Here is a 22,101-nt window from a genome sequence, read left to right as displayed (position 1 = left end):
CTCAGACTTCCAGCCTTAAGGACTATGAGAAATTTCCATCGTTTATAAGTCACCTAGTCTATGGCACTTTATCATAGCAGCCAGAACAAACTACAACACCTCCTAATCCCCAATGTGAGTGTTATTCTTCTTTCTTCTCACCCCACAGTGAGTCTGATCCTGAAAAGATATATGGCCTGCTTTCTGACCTCAAAAAGATACCTGACGTGATCTGAATCCCTCTTTGAAGGGTACAGTGAGCCTGGCAAGCGTGACAGTTATTGGCTTAGAGTGCGCTCTGCAATCTAAGAAACAAAATTAGGGAGAAAAGCAAAATAAATACCACTGGTAATTCAAAGAAGGAGAATATGTAAACAGAGAATGCATCAAGACCTTGAAGAGGAGCTAAGAGCTAATATAAGAACTGGGGGCAAGTCCAAAGGGCAGAGACTCGGGATAATGGTTGAACAAAAGAATCAGGAGACGAAGAAATGAGGATAAAAGCCCCAGTGGTTTAGTGAAAATCTAGACGATCTAGGTCAGCTTCCTAAAACAATGCTAAAATCTATCTGTAAGATACATGAGTACACTGGGCTGATAAAAACACAGTGAGGGCGTACTGTCCTCCCTGACACAAAATCTTGCACGCCTCCCAACCTATGCTTCTCCACTTAAACTCTTCTCAAGTTAAAGTGCAGGTTCTGATTCTGGTGGTCTGGGGTAGGGCCTGAGAGTCTACTTTCCTGATGAGGTCCTCAGTGATGCTGATGCTGCCGGCCAAGGGGCCACACCTGCAATGGCAGGGTTCCCAAAACCCTTCCTCTGCTTTGACATTTCTCTTCAACCAGATGTAATCTGGTTTCACCAGTAAAATCTCCTGCCATTCTTCCATTTCTGAAACCCATATCCCTTCCCTCAACCTCCAGAAGAACACCTTACCCCATCCCTTGGCAGTGAGAGACCCCTGCCCCTCTCTACCACTTCTGAAGCTGTGACATTTAATATCTGCTTCAGTTAGAACACCTGACCATCCCCCTGAGCTGGGGAAATGGTAAAGAGTGTAGGTGAGCACAAGGGGAATAGAAGCAAGCAAATAAGAATGGCTGCAACTGTGCATGATACTACCAAGTGCACAGTACTAGCACTATGCTATGGACTGAGTGTTTGTGTCCCCCCCAAATTCATATGTTGAAACCGAGTCCCCAATGTGATAGCATTTGGAGGTGGGGCCTTTGAGAGGTGATTAGGTCATGAGAGCAGAGCCCTAATGAATGAGTTAGTGCCCTGATGAAAGAGACCCAGAGAGATCCTTTGCCCCTTCCACCACGTGAGGACATAGCGAAAAGTCCATTCTCTATGAACCCAGAAGCAGGTCCTCGCTAAAAACAGAATCTACTGGTGCCTTGATCTTGGACTTCCCAGCCTCTAAAACTGTGAGAAATAAATTTTTGTTGTTTATGAGTCTCACAGTCAATGGATTTTGTTATAGCAGCCCGAACAGACTAACACAGGGGTAAACAGTGATTTGGATCATAGTGGATCATGTTTGGCTGAAACATAGGGGTAAAATATGATTCACTATGATCCAAATCACTGTTTACATCACTGTTTCTACAGAATAATATATTCCAAATTTCAAAAAACCAACCAAAAAATAATATTTGAATATAATTAATTCATAAATTGGGGTATGCTTAAACACATAAACGAAAAATGAAAAAATATACTTGACTCAAAAGATATTATACCAGCTAATTTTTTTACATAACTGGATTTTTATTTCTAAACACAAAATAAGCACAATACCTGAAGCTGTGTCTTAGCTATAAAAGTTACAGTAAAATTTTGGTTTTAATAACCATGAGGATTTTTTAAGCTTTGGAGAAAGTTCAGATGATTTGCTTCCTCTTTGTTCATAATTTTAAATATTTTTAGATCCATTTTAATAATTTTTGATTTGGGAAGTCTTAAGCTACTCTAAATTATTAAAATTTGGTTGTGTTTAAATTAGGAAGAGTAATTAGTGACATTAAGCAATGTTTCAATTATTTAATATTTTTAAACATGATGTTTGTCACACAGAAAGAAATCTCTCACCTCTATTAGATACTAACTTTCAAATTGATATTTTATATTTACACCCTGCTTCCAGATGAAGTTCACTAGATCTTATAGTAAACATGGCTAGCTGAAAAGTTTAAAAATTTTTATTTCTACTGTAATTTTCTTGGGAAGGTTCTTGTTCTTTGAATATATTCTTCTTAAAAAGAAAAAAACATTCATTTTAGCCCTAAAAATTCTGTCCAACAAAACTTTTAGAATTTAAATGCATTGTACACATTGACTATGATGAAATATGAAACAATTTGGTAAGAAAAATAAGGCTCAGTATCTTCTATTTTTAATAACATGTCAATATTTTTTAAATAAAAACATGTGTGAATATAAAGCCAATACATAAATATTTAGAATGCCAAAATGATCTAGTCATAACTAAAAGGGAAGTTAAACTTCAATTTCTTTTCTCCTTGACCTTATACCCCAGAACGATAGAAAAATAAATTCTTCCCACATCCCTGCCCTATAGTTGCCAAAATACCTACTAGAAAAACATATAACATTTTAAATATTTCCATCATCAAAATATAAAGCAGGGAAAATAAACAACATTCTTTTCCTTTTTTCCCTTTACTTTTGAAAAATGATGGATATGATCTTGTAATGCACATAATCCTCCTATGGCTTCTAAAATTTTTATCAACTCACTTGGTTCTTCCTATTAAACTCAAGAAGGATGACAAGTCCTTCAGACCAGAGAGAAGAAGGAACTTCCTCCATCCTCCTCTGGACACTTGTTGGAGTCTGTGCAGGCCTCCAAGGGTGCAAAGCTTCCTGCTGATGTGACAGCAAGTCACCGACGAGTTGCTTGTGGTCTAACAGGATCCCTCACACAGGCTTCCATTTCATGGATAGAATTATATAACAGATGCCATAAAGTGCCCTAGTAGCTGGTGACATACAGAAACATCACTGTAGGAACAGCATTTCCACTCTACTCTCTAATGTCCAAGCAACACATCATTTCCAGTCTATTCGGGAGAGAAAACCTGGATAAAATAAGTATTCTGCTTGTCACAGGGAAAGAGAAAATTGCCCAACCTGTAAAGATATTCTTGATAAGAAGAGAAAGAAAGAAAAAGAAATATTTAGGTGTGGAATGGCCACATTTGTAGAAAGAGTACCAAGTTGTTGACAGTTTGGAGCTCAAAGAAAAAATAAGGCCCATTAAGCTTAAAATTGCCAATTTATGACAAAGTTAGTTTTCCATCATGGTTTCTTGGCTCACATGGGCCACTAGGATAAAATTATAAAAAGCAAATAATGCAGAGATTTTAAAAAGTTCTAAAGAAATAGTTCATTTAGAGACTCCATTAGGGTTTATTTCAATATGACATTTGTAATGGCCCTTCATCTATACCTGGTATTCATGGTACCACGGAACAGAACTTGATGACTTTTAAGATTTTTACCAATTCCCTACCTAGGCATAGTTGTATATTCCCTTCACTCATTATTGCAAAAAGTCTACAGCCAATCATCCTATGAACTGCTCAATAAGCAACACAGTTTTACTCAGCATGCATTTCCTCAAAAGCCCAAGTAAATGTCCTGCACATTAAAATAAACTGCTATCAAAGATAAACATGAACACAATTCAAACAGAATGCATGCCCATGTTGGGCTTACTATTCCACAATTAATTGCCCATTAATAAACAAAATTTGTTTTTCTAAAAAGCAAATATATTAGTGATATTTAAAGAATTTAAATGTTCCAAAGGAGGAATGAAGTAATAAGCAGTAAACAGTTAAGTGGAAAATCTAATTGTAAAATTTCCCAGTGAATTGTTTAGTAGTTGCTTTAGGGAAAGAAGAGTTAACGGCTTGTCAACTTGAAATCACAGCAGCGCTTCTGCAAATATCACTACTCAAATATCAGTTAATGCTCAAAGGCTAAACAAGACAGTGCCTACAGTCCTACAAGTTTTCTGTCAAAGACTCTGTATTTATAGATGAAATTGGCCTTGCTACAAAGAGAAAACTGCACTTTAAAAAGTTAATGAGAAACTTTTCATTGAATTGAACAGCAAGCAGTATATTTTAATAGCATAATACTTTCATGACTGTTTCTGTGGCATTTACTCAGTTTAATAATATTATCTAAAAATTAATCAAATGAGTTACCAACAAATTAAAATATTAAATGCCATTTTAGGGCCGGCCCCGTGGCTTGGTGGTTGAGTGAGCGCGCTCCACTGCTGGCGACCCGGGTTCGGATCCCGGGCTCGCACCGACGCGCTGCTTCTCTGGCCATGCTGAGGCCGCGTCCCACATACAGCAACTAGAAGGATGTGCAACTATGACACACAACTATCCACTGGGGCTTTGGGGGAAAAAATAAATAAATAAAATCTTTAAATGCCATTTTACCCATACAATTATTTCATAATTATTAAAATTTTATATCACTAATAAATTCCAGAAACAATGATAAGTAATTAGATAGTTATCTCTTTTATGTAATTCTAAGATTTGGTTCCTTTTACTGATTGGATTAACAAGTGCTTCCACTCATGTGGGGCCACCAAAAAATGAGAAACCAAGGGCAAAAGTTACCTTGAATTTTTTATTTTGCAATAATTTCAATTCAGAGAAAAGTTGAAGAATAGTATAAAGAGCTTTTTTAAATACAGAATCATTTGAGAGTAAATTTTTAACATGCTCCATCGCTTTTGAACATTTTATTTTGTATATTCTACAGAAAAAAGGATATTTCCTACATTACCACAATATAACCATGCACATCAAATTTACATTAATGTATTTTTTTAAATCTATTCCACAAATTCCATTCAATTTTCACCAATTGCTCCAATAATCTCCTTAATAGTTAAAGGATCCGGTTCAGAATCATATGTTTTATGTAGTTTTCATGTCTCTTTGGTCTCCTTCACTGGTTGGTTTTCATGACCTTGGCACTTTCGAAGATTATAGGCTGGTTATTTTTTAGAATGTTCCTCAAACTGTGTTTGCATGATATTGCCTCATAATTAGACTCAGATTTTTCAATTTGGCAGAATTATCATGTAAGGGATGCGTATTCTTCTCACGTTAATTTTAAACCATGTATTCAGTGAGTCTGCATTTACAAAACATGTTTTGGCATTCCTTTTTAATAACTCTAGCTCTTGGACACAGCAAGGACTTGAAGTATTTACAAAAAATTAAATAATAAAGATAATGTTTAAACCATAAAAGTTGTCCAGTCATTTGCCTAGAAAGTGTGTTTGCATTCTTAACTTGCAAATATGCAGTTAATATACATATATCACAGTGACTGTTCCCTATCAGCTTTGAAATATTGATAAAATTATCTTGCATGTTAATGAAAAGGAAGTACAGGGGTTGATACAAATCATTGAATAAAAGCCTTTATGTGTGGAAGGCATAATGTTTTAATAAAGAAAAGTAGTTCTTCTCACACAGCCATCTTCAAGTAGAAGAAAAATCTATTTTGTGCTCTCTGGTATTCCAAACAACATACATGATACCACTTTTCCATTTACTTGAATAATAGCTTTTAAAACCATTGCAAATCCCCTAGTTTGTATTTCCTACACAAAGTGTCTCAATAAAAGGTAGAGGCTATGCTAAATAACATGATGGATCTCAGCCTTGCCCTCTCTTTCTCACATCCCCCATCCCAAAGATGTCTAGAGATTTCTCTAAACAGTAGGGGTAATGGAGACCTCGGCTCTGATTGAAAACATATTGAGGTATAATGGACTACTAAGACACACATCATGGGTGACACTGGTGGAAAATCCTGCAGCAAGCACTTGTTTCCCTGGGGAGGCATCAACACTTGTGCTGGGGCTGGTCATCACACTTCAATCCATTCCTTCACAGGGCTGCACTGCTTGGAAGAAGCAAGCTGCCATATGGCATATTAAAGATCTCTCCTAATAAATCTAGCTAAGCAGGCCATTCCTTCAAGCTGCTTTTTTTTTTTATATATGTGTATAATACAGTTTATTGGTTGTTACCAACATCTGGGCCAGGGACTGAGGACAGTATGTATCCCACACTGAGGATGCTGGTTCCCTATTATCTGCATCATTGACTTTGACTGTTAGGAAGTATATTTTCCCGCTGATGCATAGCTGTCTTTATGGGATCCTGTAGAAATAAAATGTACAATGAGATGCAGTGCTGACAAAAAGGGAGAAGGGTGCTTAACCCCCTTTTATTGTATTTTTATGCACGAATATACAGCTAGAAAAAATATATATATAGGTAGTGAAACTGGATCTCAATATCAGGAGATAAGCATGGTCTCTAAAATAGTTGTCAAAATGTTATCTATTCAGCTCAATGATACAAGTGTTGCTTCTGTGGTTGTCTAATAATAACATTAATCATGTGGTATATTTTAATATGGCTTTAGAAAATATGTGTTTATTTATTTCAAATGCATTCTCAGATCACTTCTGTCACTGCTGGAAGGAAAAGACAAAGGAACAGGGCTTAATAATAGACACTTCACACTGTGCAGAATAAAAGCTACTGAACCTTTCCTAAGATAGTATTTTGTCACAAAAGGAGTGGGACGTGGATAAAGGTCTTGCCATAACTGAAAAGAAAAGCTTTCATCTGAGACACATGATTTTCCATGATGTTTCTACAACTGTGGAGACAGAAAATTACCAAGGAAAGAAGGACATGGATTGCCGATTACATTTGTGTGGCTTTAGCCAGCTCTATTCTGGCCTCGGGGCAAAAACTTTGAGAAGTAACTAGGATATTTGCTTTATTAGCCTATTGTCACATTTGTAAGGATAGTATTTCTTTCTTTTAAGCACCATGATCTTTTCTCTATATACTATTGCCTTGATATGAAATGAAATCCGAAGGATTACAATTGCTAGGTACCAGTTTTAGAAGTTTTTCTGTTGGTTTTCACCTCCTTCTTTACCCTATTTAATGTCATGAGCCAGTCATTATAGACTTCATTTTTGATGTCGATATTTACTACACCATTCTTTTATTTCAGAATCCCACATCACACATCTGGCTTCTGACACATCAAGACAGTACCAACAGGCTATATTTCAAGTATATATTCTCTCTATTAGATTCTAAAGCTCTTCAGAAACTTGAAATCTTTGAATAATGGCCTTGAAAAGTTTATAGCTATGTCTTAAGGGCAATCAAGATACATTCTGAGATAATAAAGCCTATCTCAGAATGGACTGCAATGTGAAAGTCCTGAATCTGCAGCCTTGGTAAGATATTTTTCCAACTCCATAAAAATAGAGCAGGAAAAGCGAGGTGAGATAATCAGAGGAGGTATAAAAAAATATGGGGAGATGGAAATGAATTTTAGGTAGGAATTTACTCTATTTAACATTTAAAACCATCTGTCACCAAATAAGTGTCTCCATTGCCAAAACTCAGCAAAATTGTGTGAAGTAGCCATCTATGGTGTCGCTGATTTCTCTACCTACGCAGAAGGTTAAATCGCTTTAACCACCAGGTGGCAATGACTCACCACCTTCTAGGATGTATGCTTTTTTTACATGGCCACATTCTGCATTGCATTCAGAGAAGACCCTTTGCCCACTAGTGACATCTCAGGCACTGATTTGTCATTACAGATGACTGCTGCTCTGTTTAGCAATAACTGCCATGGCTACGTACTGGATTAAGATGATGAAAACCACAGTTTACTTGTGGGTCAGTGTAGAAATGCCAAAGTGTGACTTAATGGCAGCATTCAAGAAGAAAGAATGTGACTGGCTTCCTTTCTCTTCACCGTAAGTAATCCAGGAAGGCAATTACTGGAAATTTTCATGTCTATATCTCTCTCCATCACCTACTGCCCTTCACCACTCATGAATCCAAAACTGTGAATATTAGCTTAGCTTTGAGAATCACTGAGACCCAGGAACCTTCAGACAGAGCAGAAAGGAATATTTCAAGAAGATCAAACAAAGGAAAAAAAACTGATTTCCAACAAGCAATATAGGGTAGAGGTCATTACACGAATCCTGTAATCAGATTTGGCTGAGGATGGAATCCGTCTCCACCACTTACAAGCACTGTGACCTTGGTTAAGGAACTGAAATCTCTGGACCTCAGTTTCCTCATCTGTAAAATGGAATTATTGTGAGCAATAAACAATCTAATATATGTAAATCATTTCGAACTGCAATTGATTTGTATGCTTGTAAAAACAACCACACAAACAAAAGTCTTAGCATATTAGATCTACTATCCAGTTACCTCTTATTCATGAAAGGTCTTACCGTAAAAGGAGGATTGGTAACAAAGACCAATGCCTCTTTTTTTAAAAAATGTGCTTACACTGGGTGATTATGGTAACAATTGTAAAAATTATTACAATACACTGACACTCAAAAAATGGACTGCTCCACCAAGCTTTTGAACACCTACTAAAAACAGAAAGTTAATAGGTGTCATTGACTAAATCATACTTTCAAAGCTGATTTAAAGAAAGGCAGCCCTTCAGTGGTCCAAATTTTCTATAGCGGGCAGTTGTTTAAATGAAGTTTTAAACAAAACTGCTGAAAAATGAGACCTTGTAGCATGACTGACAATAAACAACCTCCTGCCAATATCATTGTGATGCAAGTCAGGAGAGTGTACTTGGCCACTTTATTTCTCCTTATTATGAAACATTATAGTGCAGCTGCCATCCTGTAGAGATAGCTGGTAAACATTTTAGGAGACAGGCGAAGCTTTTAGAATTCCTTTTGAGCTTTGTTAAGTTGAACGTGTGAAAATAAAGTTGTCTAGTGTGAAGGAGGCAAAGCATTTTTTAGTCTGGTTGGAAAGATGAAATCACGCGGGGTAGCTGGACCTGGCAGCCCTGATTTAGTCACTGCCAAGCCCATCAACATTATTCATTCCGATTGATCAAGGGAAACATTCCGTTTATTTTCATGTGAAAGATACAGTTACATCTGGTGAACTCTTGTATCCCATTTCAATTCATATGGGATTTTTTATTGTTATTATTATATACAGAATGAAGATGACTCTACCACAAATAATAAAGGAGTGATAAATAACTCAATAGTTTTTTTTTAATCTTGTATAAGCAAAAGAGAACAAAATAACATGAGGAAAATGGAAGCTATCATGTCCTAATCTTGTATGTTTTCTGTAAGGAGACTACATTACAGCTGATTTTGTGTAACACTATGGTTATCGGGTTAATGATATACAGTTCTGTCAAGCTGTTCACACTGTTTTGGAGAAGCCCATATGAATATGTTTTAAATCTTTGGACTTCTATAGATAAAAGCTGTTTTATCATAAAAGGCATTCTTTTGAAAGCTGAATTCTTCATATTAATGAATTATCTTCAGCTGTTATTCTGAACTAGAAAAGAACAAGTCATATTTTGTCCAAAGAACAAAAGAGAGAAGCTCTTTCTCTGACTTCGCCTTTCCAAAATTTCATGTTTGCCTCCCGTCTGTAGAACATAACGTGTCAAATGCTGAGTTAGAAGAGATTTTTGGGGAAAAGACTAGTTCTAGAAACTACCTAATAGAATGTTTTATAGCTAATAATGATTTCACATTTCTTCATTGAAATGGTAATTCCCTGTAACTTTATAGGGTTTGTAACTGACCAAAAAAAAAAGTTTAAGTTATATTTGAAAAGATCATATATTTCATCAAACCAATATCTCTTTTGGCATACCATAAAGTTACAGGAAAGTTCTTCCAACAGTACTTGACAGCTAGTCATATGGAAACATGTCCAAAAAAAGGCCGAGAAAAATTTCTAAAACATGATGGAAAAGCTCTTAAAATGCTTCATATCGAGCAGCTATGGTTCAACTTTAGGAAGTTAGAGCTCTAGAATGGTATCCCTATTCAAATAAAATGTAAATTAATTAAAGTTTTCTAGAAATGTGTTGGGAGCAAGATGGCAATGATTTGGGGAAGGCTATTTCTTCTTCTGATCCATCAAAGGATTTTTCCTTTACTGTTGTATTCAGAGACACACCTAGTCCACACGGAAACTTCAGGTGAAATAGCAAAAAGTCTCTTCAGGGCAGCAGCAGCAATGTGGACACATGGTTTGAAAGTACTCAGTGACTTTGCGATAATTTAAAAATTCACCCACTCTTCCAGGATGATGCAATTCCCACAGGGTACCAGGGCTTCGGCAGTCGAGCAAGGGTTGTATTTTCTCACCTAGATTGTTTGCCTTTTTTAAGGAATAACTGTACAGGGCTCAATCTAGTGTCGGGCACATTGTTTTCCAACTGTATGACCATGCTCTAATCTTTTTGTTCCTTCATCAACTGATTGATGACAATTGAAATGGGAAAAATAAATAAGATGATCTTTAAAAAGAGAGGGGCATCTATTGAAATTTGTCTCTGTTGATTTCTTTAGAGAAGAACTTTGCAAAGAGATCAATGATGACAGTGTTATATCTGTCACATCAGATGCTTCAAGCCAGAATATTAGTTCCTTCCAATAATGGTTCAATTTTTTTCATTCAACTCATGGAATCAAAGTAAAGATTTTGGAAGCTCATTTTGTCAAAGGTGAAAAGCCTAACATCATCGCAAATGTTATTATACAATCAGTTTAAATGCTCAAATTAAGAAAAATTAATCTTTTTTTTTTTTTTTTTTTTGGTGAGGAAGATTAATCCTGAGCTAACATCTATTGCCAATCCTCCTCTTTTTGCTGAGGAAGATGGGCCCTGGCTACCATCCGGGACCATCTTCCTCTACTTTATATGTGGGATGCCTGCCACAGCATGGTGAACCCCAGGCAGCCGAAGCAGAGCATGCGAACTTAACCACTATAACACCAGGCCAGCCCCAAGAAAAAATTTACTTTTTCTGTGATGATAATATGAACATAAATTTTTGTAGAGGCTACTGTCGAGTGTCATGATATAAATAACATTCTTGCTCAATTAAGAAAGGCTACAGAACAGAAATGTTCTTGGAATGGGTTGCAGTGGACATATATCTCACAACTGCATCCAAAACCCTGTAATACTCTTCAAATTGAAGTGCAGTTGTTAAAATTTGCATAAATATACACCATGCACACAAAGAAAATCTAAAATTTTTTGTGATAGAGTTGATTGAATTAAAAAAAACTTGTACATGGTAATACATTCTTTCTCTTTTTGCTGCCTATAATCAACAGAGTTTTAGCAAGTTTGAACCTTTGAAGAATTATTTTTGGAAATCACCCTTAGTGCCCTATAATTGTGTTAAACTTTTTGTGTGTGAATAAGTTCTTTACATTTTGATCATATTTTGTCCAAAATCAGTTGGAAATATTTAATCAAATCATTCAACAAATGGAGTCTTCCCTAAAGTTCTGTATTTTTACTATCTCAACTTATGGGAATAATCTTTTGATGAAAATTCTATTCAGAATTAGATAGATTTATATTGATTACCTGAATTGAATTCAATTGAGAAATCTTCCACTTTTGCAACATCTAAATTTGATATATATTAAAAATAATCATAATTAAAGACATTTTATTTCATAAGATTTATCTTGCAAATATTTCTCAAATGAAAGTAAATGGAAACTAAAATAGTTATAAAAATAAAATATAAAAATAAAAATAATATAGAACATAAACTTCATTTCATAGAATTTTCTCTGAGCTTAGGTATCTCAGTACCTAAAGAGAAAATATTCTCAATTACAAATTATGGCTACAGAAAAAAAGTAAGTGAAAGATGCCAACAATTTCAAAATTTATTAACCATAAAATACAACTTGAGAGAAGATTTCAGGCAATTTTTTAAATTGAAAATTACTTTATTAAAGAAATGCGTTCTTCAGAAAAACACCATTGACCTGGAATTAAAGATATGGAAACTTAAAAAAGTATGTGACTGCATAGCAAGAATAATTATTTTTATATTATTTTTTAATGAAAAATAATCATCATAAGGAGTTTTTTTTTTTTCCTAGTTTAGTATGCATGGTTACATATTTTAACTTTTAAGAAAAATATTTTTGGAAATGTTTTCTGAATTGAATTATTTTCAACTGTTGGGCCACCAATATAGTAAAATCTATTTATATGTTAATATAAATATTTCAAAATTTTTGTAACTTTAATTTTAGCATTCCCTTTCACTCCATTAAAAATGTCTTAGGGTGTATTTTAGATTATATTTTCCCTAGAAAGAATAGACATATCTTGAATGAGAAATGAAAACTGACATGCTTTTTCTCTGCAAATCCATTTTCAACAACTGCCCAAAATTCATTATCCCAATGGTGTGTAGCAGAGACTGAATCTCAGGCACATTTCCAGGGATTATAGAAATTCACGGAACAAGTGAAGGAGGGTGAAGGTGGGACAGGGACACACAAGTTAATTGCTAATTGCTCTAATTGGCTGCCATCTGTCAGCTGTTATCATTTTTGAGCTACCAATATTGATGTTATGTTATTTCAGATTGATATTTAATGAATCCATGAAGTGTTTCCATATGTGCTTTTGTCCCTAAAGAGTGATGATGATGTTGGCTCCACATACCTCATTTATAACTTCGATTTTCCAGTGCATGCTAACAGAATTGCTTTAGCGGTTTGGAAGTATCCATTGTTTTATGAAACAAAAATGGTTCAACAGATATGACTTTGGTATCTGTGCTTTTAAAGAGGTCATACTAACTTACTTAACAAAAAAGTTCAGATTAAAATGGAAGTCTAATTTGATTTTTCCAGAGCATCAGCACCAATACTTTTGGGGGAAGTTCTATTGGTCATAACACTATAAATATTAGCTTACAGAAAAAGAGAAATCACATGATATAAGCAGAACTTAATTGATATATATGTTGATCGTTGAGAAAAGCTAGTCAAAAAAATTAAATAATTTTTCCCCAAGGAATGTTTTTTAAGAACCAGTAGATATCTACCTGTATGGAAATATCTGAAAATTATTTGGTAGGAAAAAGATTCAATTGGTATCTGAAGAAGGAATCTTTTACATGTAGGCTTATATACATAAAAATATAGCAGAAAAAAGGAAAAGATTTACATTCAAAATAAACTCTTCTAATCTGTATTATTTAATTTAGAAGGGACTTCACTTGATTTTATATGACACCAATAAAATAAAGAAATAATTTTTTAAAAAAATTAAAGGCAATGTTTAAATTCCTATTATCTATGAATTTCTGTTGCTAAATCCTCATAAAAAGGAAACGTTTATGTAAATAAAGAAATATGAAAATTAAAAGGTAAACAAAAGAACTCGAAATAAGTAAATATGCCAGAATATTATTCTTTTTATAAATAGTGTTTGTAAAAATCAATAGGACACACTGGTTTTCGGTCATACATGTGAAGAGCTTGGAACTCTCATTCCCATCTTCACAAAAACAGGGACTCTAATTCACAAAAAGATAAAACCTGAACAAATTGAAAATCAACAATTCTTTTTAGATCTATGAGAGTATTGAGGTCACAGGACTAACTACTACCCCAAAACTGGAGAGACAGGCAAACAGAATCACATCTTACCTGGAACAGAAGCGTTGCTGGAGCCAGCAACTGGTAGGAACTCTTAAAGTGTAAATAACTAATTACTGAAGACTGAACATGGACTAGCTTGAGAGATTAAAATTGTGAGGGGCTCAGCCTTAGAGGGGTACCCACGTTTTCATGACTTTTATCTCCTGGAGCTCCACCAGATTCTCGGGGTAAAGATTAGAGAAAAATCCCCACAGGCTTCCGTCAGTGAGGGGGAAAGTAACCATTTTGAAATATACCTAGAGCTTTCTCTTCTTTAAAAGGCCTACCCTAAAGGGAAACTATTTTATCAAAGCCAAACCCACTTGGGTTTTTCCAGACCCTAACTGACCTCAGGAAGGAAAATAGCCAAACTCCAGTTCCCTCTAGCCTTTGAAGTGGTGGAAAAGAAATGCCCAGCTCTCCCCCCACCTCCCCGATGGCTTTCCTGCCTTATCTGAGGGGCAGGGGGGAAAGCTGAGAAGCATTTGTGACATCACAGCCCAGGCACACAGGTTCACTGAATGACTGAGACCTAATCAAACGATTATAAAACACTTTCCTCTCCCCACACCTTACGTACATCAATAGGGCTTCTGTATAATACAGGATTACAGCCAAAGGAATGGTAAGCTTCAGACTCTATTTAAGAAAGCTTCTCTAGGGAAAGCCAATGACAAGGAAGATAAAAACAAAGACACTAGAGGAAATTTTATCATCTAGCACCACAGCTACAGCAAAGAGTAAACACACTCTAAGGGCTAGCCAGATGACATAAAGCCTCACATCAAAATCCTATTTACCTAAGTTCCTTTTACCAAATACCTCATGCGCAGCTTTCAACAAAAAAGTTGCGGTATGCTAAATGGCCAAAACACAGGCTAAAAAGAAAAGGCAAGCCTCAGAACAAGACTCAGATATGGCAGCAATTTTGGAATTATCAGACCAGAAGTTTAAAATAATTAATATGCTAAGGCCTCTAATGGTAAAAGTGGAAAACATGTAAGAATGGATGGGTAGTGTAAGCAGAGAGAACAAAACACTAAAACAATCAAAAGGAAATGCTAGAAATCAAAAACACTATAACAAAAATGAAGAATGCCCTTTGATGGGCTCATCCGTAGACTAGATATGACTAAGGAAAAACTCAGTGTGCTTCAAGATATGTCAATAGAAACTTCCAAAACTGAAAAGTAAAGAGAAAAAAAGAATAAAAACATTGACTGGATTATCCAAGAACTATAGGACGATTACAAAAGGTGTATCACCTGCATATTGGAAACATCAGAAAGAGGAGAATGGGAGAAAGAAGCAGAGGAATGTTTGAAGTAATAATGACTGAGAATTTTCCAAATTACGGGTACCACATGACAGATCTTGGAATCTCAAACACCAAACAGAATAAATACCAAAAATATCTACACATATCATACTCAAATTACAGAAAATCAAAGAGAAAATCTTGAAAGAAACGAGAGCAAAAAAACAAAAAAACACACCTTATTGATAGGGGAACAAGGATGAGAATTAGATCAGATTTCTCTTCAGAAATTATGCAAACAAGAAGAGAGTGGAATACAATATTTAAAGTGTTGAAAGAAAAATGCAAGTAACCTAGAAATTTGCACACAGCAAAATTATCCTTCAAAAGTAAAAGAGAAATAAAGACTTTCTCAGATAAACAAAAATTGAGAGAATTTGTTGCCAGAGACCTGCCTTGCAAGAAATGGTAGGAAATTTTTCAGAGAGAAGGAAAATGATGTTATTCAGAAGCTTGAATCTACATAAAGAAAGAAAATACATTGGAGAAGAAATAGATGAAGCGAAAACTTGTTTTTAATTTTTCCTATTCTTAATTGATCTAACAATTAAAGATTTGTTCAAAATAATAATAGCAAGAATGTATTGGGTGATTAAAGCTTATGGATAAGTGAAATGAATGACAATAATATAATAATGAGCAAGTGGAAGGAATTGGGAATACTCTGTTACAAGGTACCAGCACTACCTGTGAATTGTTATAGTATCATTTGAAAGCGTACTAACTTAGATTAGTTGTAAATGTATACTACGAGCTCTAGGGCAACCACAAAAAACTTCAAAACAAAAGAATAATCAATATGTTAAGAGAGCAGAGAAAATGGAATCATACAAAATTCTCAAAACCAAAGAAGGGTCCTTCTCTTGAGCGGTCGCCCAGGCAGCGGCTGCGGGAAGCTGGAGAGCGGGCATCATGTACTACAAGTTTAGTGGTTTCACGAAGAAGTTGGTGGGAGCATGGGCTTCGGAGGCCTATAGCCCACAGTTGTAAAACAGGAGAGAAGTCAAGATGGCGGCGTAAGCAGACCCTGAACTCACCTCCTCCTGCGGACACAGCCAATTTACAACTACTCGTGGAAAAATTACCCCTGAGACAGAACTGAAAACTAGATAAGAGGAACTCCTGCAATAGATAAGAGGAATTCCTGCAACAAACTACAATCCTAATTGAGGTGGAAGAGGCAGGAATTCCCTTCTGGAGAGGATAAATGCCTCCTTCACAAGCCACAGCGCCTCACGGCTGCCTGGGAGCAGTCCAAAGGTGTGCAGCCTCCCTGGAGGAGCAGGGCCCTGAGCCGGGGAGCGCCCCCGCTGTGGGCATTTTGTAGACACAACACAATCGAGACAAGTGGCATAATATCTGACTTTACCTGCTACTAAAACATTGGGGGGTACCCCCAGAAAAGCTGGTTCACAAAGAAATTAAAACCGGCTCTTAAAAGGCCCACGCGCAAACTCACCCATTTCAGAAAGCAACCGAAAATCACCAGAAAGAAAGGTGCACAGCTTTGGTGAAAAGAGACTCACCTGATAGGCTCTGAGTGCATCTCAGTGAGAGGTGAGACCTCTCCAGGGAGTGGGACATTGGCGGTGGCCATTGTTGTGGCCTGGTGTGGGCGTGCTGACACAGATGCCATTGGAGTTCTCCCTGGGGCTGCTAGCCCAGGTCTGCCCCACCCACTAGAGCACTGATTTAATCCAGCTCAGCCAGGGCAGGTAGCCCACCCTAGAAACTGGCCCCACCCAACAACAAGGCCTCAGGCAACTTGTGGGCCTGCATAGATTGGTGACTGGATTCTCTGCAGCATGGCAACTGAGCCCACTTCAGTGGGGCAGGGCATGCACAAGGAGTGGGTAGAGAGTGTGGGGCAGTGGTGGGGTGTGTGGGGCTCCCACCATGGAGAGACTGGGTCCACTTCAGGAGGTCAGGGCACGCACACGGGGCAGGACTGCGTTGACTGTGTGTGTAGACCTATGGGCAGCAGGACTTGTCAGCTGCAGAAGACTTGTGCTTCTCAAAGACCCACACAGGGGTTTGCCCCACCTTCCAAAGCCTAAAACAATTGGGTGCTCCTGTGCCGGCGCAAGCCCCACCCAGCTGCAATCCTCAGAGAGCTGACAAGAGACCTAAAGCCTGGAGGCTTATAGGAATTGTAAGCCCCTGAGCCTAAGAACCTGCCACACTGGGGACCTACTCACTTAAAAGAAATACTGCAACACAAATGTGGTATTAGAACTTGCAGCCAACTGTGCTGGGGTTCTCCACACCTGATAAAGAGACTGAAGGGCCCACAACAACTACAAGCAGTTGAGCATTACAACAGCTGGCCAGGAGCATAACTTGACCTCCTTGGGAGCCTACAGAGAGAGCAAACACGACACAACAGAAGGACACACGTAGCCCACATAGGGGTCACCCCTGGAACATTGAGAACTGAGGGAAACACACTGCAGACCCCTTAAGGCATCACTTATATAAGGTCATCTATCCAAGAACAGGAGACATAGCTGACGTACCTAATACATAGACACAAGCACAGGGAAAGAGGCAAAATGAGGAGGCAAAGGAATACATTCCAAGTAAGGGAACAGGACAAAACCCCAGAAAAGGAACTAAGTGAAACAGAAATGAGCAACCTACCTGACAAAGAGTTCAAACAAAGAGTATTAAGGATGCTCACTGATCTGGGGAGAAGAATAGATGAACTCAGTGAGAATGTCAACAAAGAAATGAAAGATATAAAAAAGAACCAATCAGAAATGAAGAATACAATATTGGAAATGAAAAATTCACAAGAGGGACTCAGAAGCAGAGTAGAGGATACAGAAGAACAGATCTGCGAGCTGGACAAAAGACTAGAAGAAATTACCCAAGCTGAACAGATAAAAGAGAAAAGAATTAAAAAGAGTGAGGACAGTCTAAAGGACCTCTGGGACAACACCAAGTGCACTAACATCCATGTTATATGTGTCCCGGAAGGAGAAGAGTGAGACAAAGGGGCAGAGAATCTATTTCAAGAAATAATAGATGAAAACTTCCCTAACCTAAGGAAGGAAACAGACATCCATGCACAGGAGCACAGAGAGCCCCAAACAAAGTAAACCCAAAGATGCCCACACCAAGACACATCATCATCAAAATGTCCAGAGTTAAAGATAAAGAAAGAATCCTAAAAGCTGCAAGAGAAAGACAAGTTACATACAAAGGAAACCCCATAAGGCTATCAGCTGACTTCTCAGCAGAAACCTTACAGCCTAGGAGAGAGTGGCATGATATATTTAAAGTGCTAAAAGGAAAAAACTTACAGCCAAGAATACTCTACCCAGCAAGGTTATCATTCAAAATGGAAGGAGAGATCAAAAGTTTCCCAGACAAGCAAAAATTAAAGGAGTTTGTCACCAAGAAACGAGTGCTACAAGAAATGTTAAAGGGACTGATTTAAGGGGAAAAGAGAAGACCACAAATAGGAAAAATTATCTATTTCCATGATAAGAGGGTAATGGATACAAATGCACAAAAAAGAGGTTAGATATGATATCAAAAACATAAAAGGAGGGAGGAGGGGAGTTAAAGAGTACAGCTTTCAGACATAGGTCAAACTAAAGTGACCATCAATTCTGTATAGAAAGAGAAAGGAACAGAGACAGACTACTAAAACACTGAGAAAAAAAAAAAGTTAAAATATGGCAGTAAGTACATACTTATCAATAGTTACTTTAAACGTCAATGGACTAAATGCTCCAATTAAAAGGCATAAGGTGGCTGATTGGATAAAACAACAAGACCTATATATACGCTGCATACAAGAGACACACTTCAGACCTAAAGACACTCACAAACCGAAAGTGAAGGGATGGAAAAAGATATTCCATGCAAATGGCAATGAAAAGAAACCTGGGTAGCAGTACTGATATCAGACAAAATAGACTTTAAAACAAAAACTGTAAAAAGAGACAAAGAAGGGGATTACATAATGATCAAGGGAACAATCCAACAAGAGGATATAACACTTTTGAATGTCTACGCACCCAATGTAGGTGCACCTAAATATATAAAGCAATTATTAACAGACATAAAAAGAGAAATAGACGGAAACAAAATAATAGTAGGGGACTTTAACACTCCACTTACACCAACGGATAGATCATCCAAACAGAAGATAAATAAGGAAACAATGGCCTTAAAGGACACACTAGAACAGATGGACCTAGTAGATATATACAGAGCATTCCATCCAAAAACAGAAGAATACATGTTCTTTTCAAATGCACATGGAACCTTCTCCAGGATTGATCACATATTAGGCCACAAAACAAGTCTCCATAAATGTAAGAAGATTGAAATAATACCAAGCATCTTTTCTGACCACAACAGTATGAAACTAGAAGTCAACTATAGGAAGAAAATCAGAAAAGCCACAAATACGTGGAGATTAAACAAAATGTTACTGCACAATGACTGGGTCAAGGAAGAAATCAAAGAAGAAATCAAAAAATACCTGGAGACAAATTAAAATGAACATACGACATGCCAGAATTTATGGGATACAGCAAAAGTGGTTCCTAGAGGTAAGTTTATAGCAACACAGACCTATCTCAACAAACAAGAAAAATCTCAAATAAACAATCTAACAATGCACCTAAAGGAACTAGAAAAAGAAGAACAAACAAAGCCCAAAATCAGTAGAAGAAGGGAAATAATAAAAATCAGAGCAGAAATAAATGAAATAGAGACTAAAAAAACAATAGAAAAAATAATAAAACCAAGAGCTGGTTCTTTGAAAAGACCAACAAAATTGAAAAACCTTTAGCTAGACTCACCAAGGAAAAAAAAGCGAAGGCACAAATAAGTAAAAGCAGAAATGAAAGAGGAGAAATTACAAGAGACACCTCAGAAATACAAAAGATTATAAGAGAATACTATGAAAAGCAATATGCCAACCAATTCGACAATCTGGAAGAAATGGATAAATTCTTAGAATCATACAACCTTCCAAAACTGGACCAAGAAGAAGTAGAGAATTTGAATAGACCAATCACCAGTAAGGAGATTGAAACAGTAATCAAAAACCTCCCCAAATATAAAAGTCCAGGACCAGACTGCTTCCCTGGTGAATTCTACCAAACATTCAAAGAAGACTTAATACCTATCCTTCTCAAACTCTTCCAAAAAATTGAGGAGAGGGGAAGCTCCCTAACTCATTCTACAAAGCCGACTTTACTTTGAGACCAAAACCAGACAAGGACAACCCAAAAAATGAAAATTACAGGCCAATATCACTGATGAACATCGATGCAAATATCCTCAACAAAATACTAGCAAATCGCATACAACAATACGTTAAAAAGATTATACACCACGATCAAGTGGGATTTATTCCAGGTATGTAGGAATGGTTCAACATTCACAAATCAATCAACGTAATACACCACATTAATAAAATGAAGAATAAAAATCACATGATCATCTCAATAGATGCAGAGAAACATATGACAAGATAGGGCATCCATTTATGATAAAAACTCTGAATAAAATGGGTATAGAAGGAAAGTACCTCAACATAATAAAGGCATATATGACAAACCCACAGCTAATATCATCCTCACTGGTGAAAAACCAAAAGCTATCCCTCTAAGAACAGGAACCAGACATGGATGCCCACTGTCACCACTCCTATTTAACATAGTACTGGAGGGCCGGCTCTGTGGCTTAGCGGTTAAGTACGTGCGCTCTGCTGCTGGCGACCCGGGCTCGGATCCCGGGCGCGCACTGACGCACCGCTTCTCCGGCCATGCTGAGGCCGTGTCCCACATACAGCAGCTAGGAGGATGTGCAACCATGACATACAACTATCTACTGGGGCTTTGGGGGAAAAAAATAAATAAATAAATAAAATTAACATAGTACTGGAAGTCCTAGCCAGAGTAATCAGGCAAGAAAAAGAAACAAAAGGCATCCAAATTAGAAAGGAAGAAGTGAAACTCTCACTATTTGCAGGAGACAGGATTTTATATATAGAAAACCCTAAAGAATCCACCCGAAAACTTTTAGAAGTAATAAACGAATATGGTAAGGTTGCAGGATACAAAATCAACATACAAAAATCAGTTGCATTTCTATACACTAACAACGAAGTATCAAAAAGAGAAATTAAGAATACAATCCCATTTACAATTGCAACAAAATGAATAAAATACCTAGGAATAAACTTAACCAAAGAAGTGAAAGATCTATAAACCAAAAACTATAAAACATTGCTGAAAGAAATTGAAGAAGACACAAAGAAATGGAAAGATATTCCTTGCTCTTACATGGGAAGAATTAACATAGTTAAGATGTCCATACTTTGTAAAGCAATCTATAGATTCAATGCAATCCCTATCAAAGTTCCAACAACATTTTTCACAGAAATAGAACCAAGAATCCTAAAATTTATATGGAACAACAAAAGACCCCGAATAGCTAAAGGAATCCTGAGAAAAAAGCTGGAGGTATCACACTCCCTGATTTCAAAATATACTACAAACCTGTAGTAACCAAAACAGCAACGTACTGGCACAAAAACAGACACATAGATCAATGGAATAGAATCGAAAGCCCAGAAATGAATCCACACATCTATGGACAGCTAATCTTTGACAAAGGAGTCAAGAACGTACAATGGAGAAAAGAAAGTCTCTTCAACAAATGGTGTTGGGAAAACTGGATAGCCACATGCAAAAAAATGAAAGTAGACCCTTACCTTACACCATGCACAAAAGTTAACTCCAAATGGATTAAAGACTTGAATGTAAGACCTGAAACTATGAAACTTCTAGAAGAAAACATAGGCAGTATGCTCTTCGACATTGGTCTTAGCAACATATTTTCAAGCACCATGTCTGACGGGCAAGAGAAACAATGGAAAAAATAAATGGGACTACATCAAACTAAAGAGCTTCTGCACAGCAAAAGAAACCATCAACAAAACGAAAAGACAACCTAACAATTGGGAGAAGATATTTGCAAACCATACATCTGATAAGGGCTTAATCTCCAAAATCTATAAAGAACTCATGCATCTCAACAACAAAAAAACTAACAACCCAATTAAAAAATGGGCAAAAGACCTGAACAGACATTTCCCCAAAGAAGATATACAGATGGCCAACAGACACATGAAAAGATGTTCAAAATCATTAACTATCAG

The sequence above is a fragment of the Ceratotherium simum genome, chromosome 10 (assembly GCF_057802395.1).
Source record: "Ceratotherium simum simum isolate JZ-2026a chromosome 10, ASM5780239v1, whole genome shotgun sequence".
NCBI lineage: Eukaryota > Metazoa > Chordata > Mammalia > Perissodactyla > Rhinocerotidae > Ceratotherium > Ceratotherium simum.
The sequence above is the reverse complement of the archived record's forward strand: the minus strand, read 5'-3'. Positions refer to the sequence as shown.